We start from the raw sequence: 15,113 nt of genomic DNA, 5'->3' as shown, positions 1-15,113 counted from the left end.
GCTGTTCAAAGCCTACACTGTGGACCTGAATTCCTCAGCCAGGCTCGTGGTTTTCGGGGCCAGGGAAAAGGCAAATGGGATGAATGAAATATGACTAAATCCCAAGTCAATGTGCTATTTCTTCTTTATAAAAAAGAATATTGCAAGGGGTTCAGGAAAGGGACAGCGATCAGTGTAAACCCACCAGGCTCCCCGCTACCTGCCACCCCCCCGTGCAGGCAGGGCCGCTGAGGTGGCTTTTGCCCTCAGGCTAACCTGGTGGCAGTTTCTGCTTTGCTCCTGCTTCCAAGTTCTAAGACTGGGGCTTCTGCCTCTTTCCCGTTTGCAGGAGGTTGAGGCATGAACACCTGGTGGGTCCTGGGAGAGGAAAAGTCATACTTTGTCCTTAAAGGGCTAATCATGGACGGGCCGGAGACATGGATCTTGGGGCAGAAGCACGGAGGGAACAGACACCTAGAATTAAATCCCACCTTCTTCCCTTTTAACTGTGTCATCTTTTGAGAATGGTAAACTACAGTGAAGCCTCTCTGTACACAGCTGGGAAAAATGTTTTTCTCAAGTGGGAACGTGTTTTCTCCCCTGTGACAATGCAGTAAGTGGTGTGGAGTTAAACGGGCCTGACTTTAAGCCCTGATTTCACCACTTAGGCAAGTAACTCAGCCTCTTGTGTGACCTCTCTTGTGACTATCTGTAATATGGGAACCTACCTCATATGTGAAAAGGCCTAGCACAGTGCCTGGAGCAGAGCAGGTGTTTAACAAAGGTGGGGGAGACTCGATGGTACCATCTTAGAGGCCCCTTAACTTGCTAACTTTTTTGGAAATAAAAGCCCATGATCTAAGTCAGAGGGTTCTAAGGAACAAAGAGGGTCATGATCCTGCGGATCCCAGGGCCAGGGGTTTATCCTGTGCCTGGCTTCATGTTCCCAGCTCCAAGTAGAAGAGGGCATTAGGAATGCTTCATAGTCTGGAAAGGCAGAGGCGGCAGAAGTATGTCCTGTGGCTCTTAATTACAAGGAAGCCAGGTTCTAGAGAGTTCTAGCAGTGGCCATCTCTATGTGCTGGGGTCTCTGAAATCCATTTCTCTGTGAGGGCAGGGGAGATACTTTGAGAACTTTAAAGAGTTTGTGAACAGGGTATTAAAGAAATGTGAAGTGAAGAGTATAAAGGTCAGTGCAAGACTGGGGAATGTGATAAATCTCACGCTTTCATTTGGGTGAGGGAACAGAGGGAGAACAGGGAGTGAGGGTTTGGGGAGAGGCCTAGAGCTGGGGAGGGCTGGAGGACAGCATGGGAAGGAAGTGACCTGCTGGCAGGGAAAGCTGTGCACCTCTACCTGTGCTGCTGCTCTGATGGAGGACCCTGCTTTCCATCACAGTCAGCCAGCCACTGGGCAGAGGGCTCCTGCCCAGGAGAGGAGGTAGTGGCGGAGCCCGGAGGATGGCAGGCAGGCTGAACGGATGGTGTGGCGACAATGTGACTTGAGGGGACACTCCTCTAGCCGCGCTGGAACCTGAAGTCAGGGCTTCTCACGGTTAGTGATGGGCTTGGGCCACCCTGTCCACCTGCTCCGTGTGACTGACCTCACTGCTCACTCCAAATGTGAGCAGAAAGAGAAAGGCCCGGCCTAGAGCCTTCATTGCCAGGGGATGCATTCTCGGGGGTGAAAATCATTCTTGTGTGTAGGGGAGGACTGCAGTCTGTAAACAGCCAGATACACACACACACACACACACACACACACACACACAATGAATGAATATCTGTGGTATGAAAATTTCATGGAAGAAGAGGACAATTAGGAAAAAAATCTCTTAAAAGTCTCCTTGAGGTGGGTGGGTGGGTGGTGATTAATGAAAAAACGGTGTGTCAGAAACACCACCAAAGTAAGGCCTCTTGCCGCAAAGAACTGCCAGTGGCCCAGTCAGGGTCTTCTGGTGCATTAAGAAGCCCTAACCAGCAGCCACCAAATTGCAAGGCTCCCTAGGCAGGTGTTGGTAGCTCCCTGCTTTCTTTCCACTGAGCCAGAAATTCCTACATCTCCCAGCCAGTTCCCTTCCTGTTTACTTCAATCTACAGTCTCCATGGCCACCAGTGAGCCGTAGGCAAGCCCCAAGCCCTGGAGCCAGGACTTTAACCAGGAGATTAGAGCTAGCTGGCCTGGCCTATCTTGCCGAGGCAGGAAAGGGCAAAGGTTCTCTCCTGGGCAGACAAAACTGGGTAGTCCGTCTGATAAACATACCACGAGATAGGATGCTGCTTATACAAGAGCCCCATTTCACAGCTTGAATCTGAATATTTCTATCTTCTCTTATCAGTGCATATTCACATCATAAGGATGAGATCATATCCTTTCCAACTTCAACCTTCCAGCCTTCCCTAACCAGATCAGTTTAGGGCGACATGATGGACAGTGAGAACCCAGTTTTCTTATCATTACTGTGTAAGCGCTGCTGATTTTTATTCTAAATAAATCTGTAGGGAACATAGACTACTCATTATGTCATAAATGTCCATGACTTTGGCTTCAACTATTAACCACCTTAATTTATTACATTTAAATTTCAGTTATTTGGCTGACATAGTCTGCTTTTAAAATACTCTGACTAAAACAAAGCAAATATTTTCTGCCTTAATATATTTCTTTTTTTTTTTTTTTTTTTTTTTTTGTGGTACGCGGGCCTCTCACTGTTGTGGCCTCTCCCATTGCGGAGCACAGGCTCCGGACGCGCAGGCTCAGCGGCCATGGCTCACGGGCCCAGCCGCTCCGCGGCATGTGGGATCCTCCCGGACCGGGGCACGAACCCGTGTCCCCTACATCGGCAGGCGGATTCTCAACCACTGCGCCACCAGGGAAGCCCGGCCTTAATATATTTCAAATGATCACTAATTCATATCGATCCGAAACCACATGTAGCAAAGTTTTGATTGATTTTTATTTGTCTTTTAAACAGGCATAATGTTTTCCTTGGCTCTACAGTTTATTAGCAATTTGACTTTTTAAAAAAACAGCTTGAGATGTAATTCATGTGCCAAATAATCTGCCCATTTAAAGTATACAGTTCAGTGTTCTTTAGTATATTCACAGGGTTGAGCAACCATCACCACAGTCTAATTTTAGGAAATTTCACCCCCCCTAAAAGAAACCTCGGACCCATTAACAGTTACTCCTCATGCCTCCCCACTCCCCCCAGGCCTAGGAACCACTAATCTACTTTATGTCTCTACAGATTTGTTTAATAGGCACACATTTTGAGCAAAATCATTTCCTATTCTAATTCCATAATTAACCAACAGCTTATTTTCCCATAATTAACCAATAATTTAATCATAATTAACCAATTAGATTCTTATTGAATCTCTTGATTTTAGCTGCCACTTTGTGTGAAAAGTGAAGTTGATGTTGGCCTAGTGGGAACCGTTTTCTGTGTTACTAAAACTGCATTCCCAATAAGCACTAAGGCAACAGATTTAGCTTCCTTCCTGCCCAGATATGTTCACTCAACAGTCTGTAAAGCTTTAAAGTTAAGTTACAAATGCACCAGGAGCTTGGTGTTTTAAGAATTCCTATGGTGAAGTTGTTTGTAAAGCGTAACCTCTGAGGGAAAATCCACCCACATTCTTCTCAAGCACAGACACATTAACTGGTCTGTTTTAAAATCTCAGTTTCTATAGATTCGGTTTGCTCGAGGGATTTTCTTCTGGGGCCTCTCTGCTATGACTAGTATGTGGCAATGAACACTCGCTTCCGTGCTGAAGGTCATGACTCCCTTGCACAGGGCTGAAATGGGTGGTTTCAGTACAGACCCTCTCACTGCTAGTGTGTGACAAGTTCTGGGCACGAGAGTACAGTGCCCACACACACAGTCCATCCTTACTCACCATCACTAAGCCTTCCCTAGAAAGTAGCATGTCTGAAAATGAATGCATCTTCCTAGCCCCTTGTAGCCACCAGTCAGGCAATGGTTTTCCTCTCTTAGCACCAAATAAATTGGTGCTAAGGGCTGAAATGGCAGAATCTTAACACACATCCATCAAGGTGATGAATCGGTCATTATATAGACAAAAAGGTGGATCTGGCCAAAGGAATGATAAATACAGGCCTTTCTCCAACTCTCTGCCCTGACGTAATGCTCAGACTACCAGAATCCCGTCTGCAGAATGACATGACTTTCACTTTTCACTTTTTTCAGTACTTTCTGGTTTACAGAGCACATTTGTAGATGTGACTCACTTTGAATCTCATTACAATTCTGTGAGGTAGGTAAGGGTGGGTCTTTCATTTTCCAGATGAGAAACCAAGTGTAAGAACTTGCTCAAGGTCAAATGGCTAGGTGGCAGGACCGGGATGTCTCCGTGGAAGGCCAGTCTCTCTTAAAGCGGTCCGCCGGGGAGGCCATACATGTACTCCAACTTTGCTCAAAAACTTTTGGAAACTTGTTCTTTGGAATGTCTTAAAAATCAGTAGCACATCTTTGAATATCCTCAATGAAGGCAATATTTCATCTTCTAAGTCAGTGGTTCTCAAACTAATTGCACCTCAGAATTGCCTGGAGGGCTTGTTAAATGCACATTGCTGGGCTCCACCCCCAAAGTTTCTGATCCATTAAATCTGGGGTGGGGCCCAGGATTTGTGTTTCTAAAGAGTCCCCAGGTGATCTTGATGTTACTGGTCCCTGGCCACACTTTGAGAACCACTATCCTAAGAAATTTATTTCTGGAAAGAGTGAATCATTTAAAACCATCTAGTGATTAAGGTGGGGGCATCAAACTAGGAAATTCCACCAGTGGCCAAAACAATGGGTGACAATCAAGAACAACACTGGCTCTGGGGGAAATCTGAATAAAGAGCTCCAAAAAGGTTCTATATAATGGCAGTTGATCAGACCAATCCCTTTGGATGCAGTGCTCAAGAACGCTTCTCCTGAGTGTTTAGGAACACCTTGTGCAGCCTTACATGTCTGAGATGTTCATTATCAACCTTTTGTTTCCCAGCTTTAGAAAAACAAAAGAAACCATGTAGGTGACATCCACACATTACAGAGAATCAATATTAAGGAAGGATTAATAGCTATTTACAGCAGCTGGACTAGTCAGACTGGTAGAGTGGGGTCCTTTCTGTGCTGCAAACATGATGGGTGTGGAAGATGAGGGGAAATTTTGACTCTTCCTACCCTGACTTTTCTGTTGAGATTAGAATGGAAAAAGTGAAGAGATCTAATTTTGGATGCCAAAGATAAACATGCAACATTTTATGGGGAAAAAAAATTCTAGCAGAAAAGAAAAATGAACTACATTAGGTACTTAAGCTGGGAGTCAATCCTTCATGTCACAGTGGGGAAAAAAGAGGTGGAGAACTGCCTAAATATTGGTTCTAATTTTATTTTCAATTCGACATTACATTAAACTCTCCGTGTAGTCCTTTAATTTGTAGCAACTGCTGACACAAATTGGTGTGCCTTCTCTTCTTTGACATCAGTATTTCTCTTGAATTATGCATTTCCACCTGGAATGAGGTTTATGGGGCCAAAGCCTTCTTTCATTTAGATGGATGAAAACAGAGAGGGATCAATGGGGAGTCGAGTGCAAAGTCCAAGTAAGGTTGGGAGATATATGTTCAAGGCAGCATATTACTGCCCCCAAAGATTGTTAAGGGGTATTAAAAAATGACTCTAGTCTTCCAATTTTCAACATACTGATTAAAATTAAACTACTAAAGAACAAGAAAAACTCTACCAACCTTCATCCCAGAACTGCTAGATTTTTAATTTATTGGTACCCTACTAGTATTTAATAACAATTTGCAAGAGTACTGCGATCATAATAACTGCATCACCTTGATTTGACCTAAAATTGAATCAAAGGCAAAAGAAGTTGCCAGCCTGATGCCACGTTTCACCTATCCCAGCCTTGCCACCTGAACGTACATGGTTGAGGTGTTCTACCTCAGAACTTAGCACCGTGAACTGGTCTGGCTCCATTATTGGTGACAAATTCCTGGTCTAAGTCAGCCAGTGGCCCATACTGACAGGTCATTTGCTGGCTCCATCTGGGGCCCAACTCAGTGTCTCAGAGTCCATTCTCAGCTTCTGGTTTTTGATGGGTTCTGGGTTGGCCAGTCACACCAGTATTGAAATGGACATTCTGATGAAGCTGTTTTGAGCTAGTTTTATCCTATAAGCAATCCTCAGCCATTTCTGAAAACCCTCCATTTTTAATCTTTACCCATCACCCAACTCCATCCCAAGAGTGGGAATTGGGAGTACAGTGAAAGTCTTTGCTCTATACATTGCTTGACAGTTTAGAAAAGAGAATTTTATGTTTTAGTGATAATAATTTCATGTGAAAAATGTTCCTGAGTCCATACGGCCTCATGAAAGCAGCTCGGTCATGTTCTCTGGCAGAAAACGGCTATGCCCAGTAGCTATGTCAGGATGTCACTTCCTCTCCAGCAGAGCCCTCGTTTGACAGTGGCCGGCCAGCCTGAAGAACCTGTGAGGGTCTGCTGTCAGCCTGCGGTTCATCCCTGCTCTAGCAGCCTGGGAGTGGGTGGGCCAGAAGCCCAGGAGCCCAGCGGGCTGCCTCGGTGCCTCTTCAGGGACAGGGCCCGCATGCGCTCAGCAGGCTAGCCACACAGAATGGCCTGTGGAGACTTAAGACTGGTTAAAAACCCCATTCTGCCCCAAATGTCTGTGGTGTATTAATTTATTCTGTAATTTAAAGAATTCCATTATTAATGAAAGAGAAGTAGAATCCTGAGTATGAGCTAAAACTGGAATAAAAAAGGCCCATTCTTCGGGCGCTATTAATGGAAGCTTTGTATATAAATAACTTTATATATTGGTGAATAAATGGCACTTAAAACTAAAATGTCCGTTAGTGATTCACTGGGTTCTAAAGACTGCCCTTGCCTTCTGTGGTCAGCGATCTTTTTGCTTTGTGACTCCACTATTCTAGACAGAAAACAGTTAATCCAATATGATTTAGTATCTCACGAAAGATTCCACTAGAACATTTTCTGCCAAATGTTCATCTTCTAACAGCTGCTTTTTTATTTCAGTGAGAGGTACTTGAAATAAAATCATTGTTCTCTGTGAAAACTGAACGCTAAATGATACAGAGCTACCAGATTATTAGACAGCAAAGGCGTCTGATAATATCAGCACCAACCACAGGTCCCACTTCTGCTGATGCACAGCATTCTGAGTGATCAGTCATTGCACAATATTATATTTATATCCTTTTTTGCTTGAGCTGTTAGGCCACAAAATCAGCAGGCAGTTGCTGTTATAAAAGGGTTCTCTAGGTTATTTATAATGCTTCTGCTTCCTTACAGTTGCTGCTTCACTCTTGGGTCTTGGGCCAGGTCTACACTGTGAAGATGAAGGAAGGAACTGAGCAATTGTTCTGCTAATCTAACTGCTGAAAGCTGGTGGGGATGATTCACAGCACACTGTGTGTGCCTTGGCTGGAATACCTGGTATTTTTGTCTACACAACCGAAATTCATCACATACTGGCTGATTTGTCACTTCATCAGGGGGAGAGTGTGTAGTTACGTGAAGGCTGTGTCTCTATCAGGGAGTAAGCTAGTGTCTAGGGTACAGGTGGTAGGGCGAGATATCTGAACTAGTGCTATGTTGCAAAAGAGTTTCCTTCAAATGTTATTTACTTTACATGAAGGATAAATTTCTGCTCCAGATGTTTCTCTGTTGCATAGATCAGTGCTTCCCCCAAACGGTGGCAGGCAGCCCGGCATGCCCAATAGAAGGGCACATAGGAATCATGAGGGTATTTCATTCCATTTTCTCTTTTGTAAATTGCACAGGCATCTTCCTGTTCCACCTGCAGAGAATAACTGATGATGTGAACTGTTTCTAATGGGAGTAGGTCTTAGCTCTTAGGTGAGTCAGGGCTCAAAAAAATGCTGAAAACCATGAAGACTGATAGAATGAGCTATTTGTTTTGACTATGAAATAAGCATCTAACTTAGGCTCCCCCTCCAATTTTTTAAAAAAGGAAATGGATTACCATTATGTCCTCTGAATTCTTTTTTTTTGATGGGGGGTGGTCGGGTGTCTTCTGAATTCTTAAGAATTCTTAAAGCCACTTCTCCACATCCCTGTTGCCATGTTCCTAGTCCAGGCTGCCATAATCTCTCAGATCAATGTAACATTTTTTTTTAACATCTTTATTGGAGTATAATTGCTTTACAGTGTGCAGGCTTCTCATTGTGGTGGCTTCTCTTGTTGCAGAGCACAGGCTCTTAGGTGTGTGGCCATCAGTAGTTGCGGCACGCGGGCTCAGTAGTTGCGGCACGCGGACTCAGTAGTTGCGGCTCATGGGCTCAGTAGTTGCGGCTCACAGGCTCTAGAGCACAGGCTCAGCAGTTGTGGTGCATGGACTTAGTTGCTCCACGGCATGTGGGATCTTCCCAGACCAGGGCTCAAACCCTTGTCTCCTGCACTGGCAGGTGGATTCTTAACCATTATACCACCAGGGAAGCCCCTCTAGTAATTTAAAAAAATGCAAGATATGGAAAACAGAAGGTCTAAGATATACCTTATAGGGGTTCCAGAAGGAGAGGATTGAGAAAATAGAGGAGAGGCAGTAATAAAAGAGAGAATGGTTGAGGATTTTTCAGAATTGATGAAAAACACAAATACTGAGATTCAAGAGGAACAAAGAGTCATGAGCAGTATAAATAAGAATAAATTCAGATCTGAATTCACTGCAGTAAAACTGCAGAATGGCAAAGATCAAGAGAAATTCTTACAAAATATTACTATTCTTCTGTTCAAATGTGTTTCTAATTAGATTCCCACGTGCTAAACCTAAAAGTTGAAGTCTCAGTAAAGAGGATTTTCCTAACTGGGAACAGGACAGTCACAGGGAAGTCATCTAGCAAATGTAACCATGATCTTTCTTCTCCCAATTTTGGTTTGTTTTGACCAAGGATGGAAAAGGATATAAAACTTCCCGTTTTTAGAGAATCTTTCAGGAAGATGTAATTCACCTAACTTCTGGTCCCAAATCACATAGCTTTTTCAGGGGTTGTCCCATCGTATGGCACCCTGCTGTAGATTTTAAAGGAATGGAAGTACGAGGAGGAAGGTGAGAGTGACTAGTTAGCCCTTGAAACTCTGTCCCCCTGTAGTGCATTTACTCACCCACATATGCATGCACGAACACATGGCATTCTTGCCACTCATAGATCATTCACATGGAGCACACATTATCCACACTGAAATTACACAAAGTACACACCACTAACCTAACACACACATACTCATACTTCCACGCAAAGGGCAGGCAGATGTTCAGCAATGACCCACACAGCTGTTTTCTCACTTCCTTGTCCACCTCTATCAGCAGCAATGGGCACTGAGGGCAACGGGCAAGGCTCTAACTCACGGGGCTCTACACTTTGGCTCCAAACGTTTTTTCACCTCCATATAATTCTAGGCCTGCCCAAGAATCATCTTCATGCAATGGAAACCACTTAGGAGACCTACAGTACAGTCCTGGCAGCTCTGCTCCTGAGGACACTATTGCAGCATCCTAGGAAGAAGGGCAAGGAGTAGACTACCAGCTCACTGCCATGTCATCACACTGATGTCCAGGACACTGAAGGAGTGGGAAGAAGAGGAGCTTAGGTGTAGGAAGCTGTAGATGGGTAAGCAATCTCCCACAACCTCATACCATCCCTTCTTACTGGGAGAGGAACTGTTTCCTGTCCCTTCAATTAGGTGCCTTCTAGGCCCACAGAACACTCTAAATCTAGATTTTGCTCTCCTGACTTTTTTTTTTTTTTTAATTTTAATTTTAATTTTTTGTACACGGGCCTCTCACTGTTGTGGCCTCTCCCTTTGCGGAGCACAGGCTCCGGACACGCAGGCTCAGTGGCCATGGCTCACGGGCCCAGCCGCTCTGTGGCATGTGGGATCTTCCCGGCCCGGGGCACAAACCCATGTCCCCTGCATCAGCAGGCGGACTCTCAACCACTGCGCCACCAGGGAAGCCCTGCTCTCCTGACTTTTGCTAAGGTTTTTTTTTTTTTTTGGGCTGTGTTGGGTCTTTGTTGCTGTGCGTGGACTTCCTCTAGTTGCCGCAAGCGGGGGCTCCTCTTCATTGCAGTGTGTGGGCTTCTCATTGCAGTGCCTTCTCTTGCCATGGAGCACAGGCTCTAGGCACGTGGGCTTCAGTAGTTGTAGCATGCGGGCTCAGTAGTCATGGCTCGTGGGCTCTAGAGCGCAGCCTCAGTAGTTGTGGCACACAGACTTAGCTGCTCCGCGGCAAGTGGGATCTTCCCGGACCAGGGCTCGAACCTGAGTCCCCTGCACTGGCAGGCGGATTCTTAGCTACTGCGCCACCAGGGAAGTCCCTTGCTAAGGTTTTAACAGTTGTTTTTTCCTCTCCATCCTCCCTCCACCCCCATGCCCCCCTTCTCCCCTACCATTGCTCTTCTTTTAGTCTCTGGCCATTATGAGTTCTGAAGCAAGGCCAGGTCCCCTTGGGAGCCCCTAATATGCCCGGCACTAGGCAGATGTACATGCAAGTCCAGTTCTGGCCATGGGACGGTACTTTAGGAAAACGGAAAAAAAACAGTCTTGTATCTGGCCCTGCTTCAGTTTCTCAAAGTGAAGATGACATTTCTGGTAAGCAGTTACAATTAGATTTTTGGAGCCCTGGGTTTTCAAATGATCACATGCAGGATTAAGAAAGATAATTTAAAATGTTTAATTCTGCCTGATTAGCTGGTAATTGAGGTGATCTGCTGATGTGGAAGTAATGTAATAGAGTTAATATGCCCCCCCCCCCCCCCCCGGCATGACAGATGCCTTGTACCTTGTCCTCTGTCCTTTTTTTTTTTTTTTTTAATAGTCAGTGAACTTCTTTTTGTCATCTTCACCCTTTCTGGCAGCCACAGTCAGCAGACTTTGCACAGACATCATGCCCATTTATTGGTATCATTCCTAAGTTTTAGATGGCTATTTCAGGGCTTCCCTGGTGGCGCAGTGGTTAAGAATCCGCCTGCCAATGCAGGGGACACGGGTTCGAGCCCTGGTCCGGGAAGATCCCACATGCCGCGGAGCAACTAAGCCTGTGCACCACAACTACTGAGGCTGCTCTCTAGAGCCCATGAACCACAACTACTGAGCCTGCGTGCCACAACTACTGAAGCCTTTGCTCCTAGAGCCTGTGCTTCGCAACAAGAGAAGCCACTGCAATGAGCAGCCTGCACACTGCAATGAAGAGTAGCCCCTGCTCGCTGCAACTAGAGAAAGCCCGCGTGCAGCAACAAAGACCCAATGCAGCACCCCCCCGCCAAGAAAGATGGCTATTTCAGAGCCTCATTTGGATATGGATTTTCTTTATTCTATGATGCCAATTTCAGAGATGTCATCTACCCTCTGTAACTTTTCTTTTTTTTTCTGGCCTCGCCTTTCTATGACTCCAGGGAAAACAATCCTAGGATATGTTTTAAAATGGGAAACTGGGTAAAAGTGCCTGTGTGACCCTTTGTAATCCAAAACTTCCTCCCCCAATCCTGCTCTGTCCCTAGGCAGTCAGTGGCTTGCTTCTGTTCAGTATAGATAAATTTGTGTTCCCTAGACTTTTATATGAATGGAATCATGGTACGTGTACTCTTTATTGCCCGGCTCCTCCTGCTCGGGGTAACTATTTTGAATTCATCTGTTTTATTGCTATATAAATAGTTGTTCCTGTTTATTGTTGAGTAGTGTTCCATTGTATGGACATAGCACAATTGTTTTATCCATTCACTTGGATGGACATTTGGGTTATTTTTTGTTTTACAAATTAACTGTTTGTAAATATTACAAATAAAGATACTATGAACAACTGTAAAAAAAATGGGAAACTGGGTAATTATTTTGTTTGCAAATCTTTAAAAAAGAACATTTGTATGTGAGATTGATTGTTTCCCGTGGCACTGAAGGAATCCTGTAGATCTTCTAGTGCCCTGAGAACACTGGAGCTCAGTGAGGCTGAGTGACTGTAACACACATACTAGTTACTTTCCCAGAAGGAACTGGAACTCTTTCGTTATTTCGGGAGGACCTGTTATTATACGCCAAGCACTGTATTAAGCATTGGGGTTGCCCAAAAAGAACTCTCTGAGCTGGACCTTGAGGATGGGTAGGAGTTTGTTAGGCAGGGAAAGAGTAGTGTTTTTTCTTTCCTTAAACTGGAGAACTAGTTTGGGAAGATTAAAAAAGAATTACGTTTTCCTTAGCCTCTCTAGTTAGCAGTTCAGACCCTTACTTAAAGAAGTTTAATGAAAAGATATTTTGGTTACAGACTCTAGGAGTGGTGCACCTCTCCTCCTTGATCGTTCAAAGACAAGAATGAAGGAAGTGATCTGTGCCTGAACCTTTGATATCTGGCCTGGCACCATCCTGCCGCATTGCCGTCCGTGCAATCCTGCTCCTTGCCCTGTACAGGAGGGGCTGGGGTGAATGGAAGTGAGACCTGGGTTTCTCTCCAGTAACGTACAGAGCCAAGGACAGACCCCGCTGTGCGATGGTGAGTAGCGCAGGCTCCTGGTACGTGCTACCTGGTTATGCCCCCCCCCCCGATATCCAGGTAAAGTGAACATTTAGGCACATAGGGACCTACTAATGAGCGCTAAGATGTACTGAGTGCTTACATGAGTCAGGCACTGTTCTTAGACTATACATGAGTTACTGCATTTAAGTGAGGCTGCACTGTACTGCACAAAGCAAGAGTGGAAGCTTCTGAAAACCTAGAGAAATGAAGCAACTTACAGAAGCCTATAGCATGACAAGTGGCAAGGAGTCGGTGCTGGAATGCCAAGTAGCAGCGACTGGACGCTAGGCAGACTGCCACCAGATCAAGAGGGTGTGGTAAGGAGGACATGGATGTCAGGGTCAGGCAGACAGACCTAGAATCAATTCCTGGCTCTGCCGATTTACCAGCCGGATGACTCCGGGCAGGTTGTTTACCGTTGGGGGTATAACTTCCTCCTCTCTAACGTGGGCATCAGCCTGTCTTGCAGGCTTGTACTGAGTGTGCGAGAAAATGCATACAGAGTCCAGCACAATGCCTGGCCTAGAGTAGTGCCCTGCTTTTCATTAGTAGCCAAAGGATCCTTATGTCCCCGAGAATGTGTAAGAATCAAGGAATTTCAGAGGTTGAAGGCAACTCAGAGGTCACCCACTCCAGACACATCATGCTTGGATGCACTACCTGAGCCCCACACATAATGCGTCATTTGCCCCACACTGTCTGCTAGTTATTAGTTAACTCAGGATTAGAACCCAGGACATCATCTGCCCTTAGCCACCAGGACCAATGCTTACAGTTGAACCATATGAAAAACTCTTGACATATTTCACTAAAAAGGTGATTTAGGCTGATCCTGTTAGTTTGCCTCAGCTGATTTCCTCACCGAACAGCTGATTTTTCAGCATTTACTGTAGGTCACTTCTGAAGCATGCTGATTTGCTTTCTCGCATGTGTTAGTCTACCTGGGCCACCATAACAAAATACCACAGACTAGGTGGCTTAAACAACAGAAATGTATTCCTCACAGTCCTGGAGGCTAGAAGTCCAAGATCGAGGTGCTGGCAAGATAAGTTTCATTCTGAGGCCTCTTCTCCTGGCTTGCAGGAGGCCACTGCCTTGCTACGTGCTCCCATGAACTTTCTGAATGCACCTGCAGAGAGACTGAACTCGCTGCTGTCTCTTCTTATAAGGACACTAATCCTGTTGGGATCAGGGCTTCACCCTTATAACCTCATTTAATCTTAATTACCTCCTTATAGGTCCTATCTCCAAATACAGTAACTTTGGGGGATAGGGCTTCAACATATAACTTTTAGGAGGAGCACGATTCAAGTCGTCCAAGGGCTTGTGTTACATATGTTCCTCCATCCCTCATGAGCCCTTCCATTCAGGTCTGTTTCAAATCAGAGGTATATGAACGATGAAGTACATGAATTACTAAGTACCTCAACATGAGGCATCTCCCGTGGCCTGGCCCCTTTTATAGCTCCTCCAGGTCATTCATTAGCCAAAGACCAAGAAATGTGGCAAAGCCAAAGTCTAGATCATTCATTCTGTTATCAGTTGAGAGAAGGAGGGTTGAAGAGTTAAACCGAGATATATAAACAGACTCATTCAGAAAGAAAACTTGAACATGAGTGAAGTTTCTCTGAAGACCTGCCGTGCATTTGAGTGATGAACAGAAACAGTGCAGCTTTGACATTTATTCTGATATTTCCAAAGGAAACTGTATAAAATAACATGTTTTTGAGGGAAATTTTTTCTTTCGAAAGATTAAGAAAAAAACTGTCAAAAGTGTGTAGTGAAATATCCAGATTTACAGAGGCTGAAGTGCTGTAGATCTGAAAGGCATGGTGGATCTGTTTCTCTGGCATCAGGACTCTATCCATTCAGAGGTCATCCTAAGTCAAAGGGCTACTCAGCCTCCACATATAGAGATTTGGGAAAGCTTGAGAGGTTTTTTATGAGATCAAAAGTGAACAGTGGCTAATTCGGCTCCTTTGTGAAAATAATGCCCAGTTTGCCCTTTGAGAAAGGATATCACCTATCTTACTTGCTAGATGTGGCTCCAAATAGTTTTTTGCTATGTCCCCAAATCATCTTTACTCCAAATTTCAAAGTAATACGTGAAAAATACAAGTTTATGGAAAAATGCAAACAATTCAGAAGCATATGGAGCAGAACGTAGAGGTCCTCCTTTATAACACTTTCCTATCCCCTGTCCTGTTCCCCTTCCCATGAGTAACGGGGAAGTTTGGTGGTTTTGTTTGTTTGTTTTGGATTTTAAATTATACTTTTACTTACAGATAGCTAGAGTTATTTTATTTTATTTAGAGTGATTTTTAAATCAGTGGCACCATACTATTATCATTTGACCTTCTCCTACTGATGATTATGTAGACCTGTCCAATCGATTTTTTGGTTATTACAGACAAAGCTGAAACAAACATTCTTGTACAAATATTTATATATGTGAACACTTCTGTAGGACAGATTCTTAGAAAGAGATATACTGGGTCAAAGGGAAAACATATTTTAAAAATTGGTATTGTCAAATTGCCTT

The 15,113-nt window shown here is 44.5% G+C and overlaps 2 protein-coding genes across 9 annotated transcripts in view; one reads left to right on the top strand and one right to left on the bottom strand.

The window, feature by feature from the left end:
- BABAM2 (BRISC and BRCA1 A complex member 2) overlaps positions 1–15,113 on the top strand; it is a 512,794-nt gene that overhangs the window by 10,392 nt on the left and 487,289 nt on the right. The window contains exons 2-3 of one of the 2 annotated variants that reach the window (XM_067007880.1): positions 9,464–9,674; positions 12,323–12,547. The gene's annotated coding sequence lies outside the window, so the exon portion shown is untranslated. The remainder of the gene's footprint in view (positions 1–9,463; positions 9,675–12,322; positions 12,548–15,113) is intronic. The other variant, XM_067007881.1, reaches the window with a different exon arrangement.
- The window catches only part of RBKS (ribokinase), a 90,638-nt gene that overhangs the window by 8,994 nt on the left and 66,531 nt on the right, over positions 1–15,113 (bottom strand). The window lies entirely within an intron of this gene.

This window comes from Kogia breviceps, chromosome 11 (assembly GCF_026419965.1).
Source record: "Kogia breviceps isolate mKogBre1 chromosome 11, mKogBre1 haplotype 1, whole genome shotgun sequence".
NCBI lineage: Eukaryota > Metazoa > Chordata > Mammalia > Artiodactyla > Physeteridae > Kogia > Kogia breviceps.
This window is presented reverse-complemented; position numbering and strand designations above follow the sequence as displayed.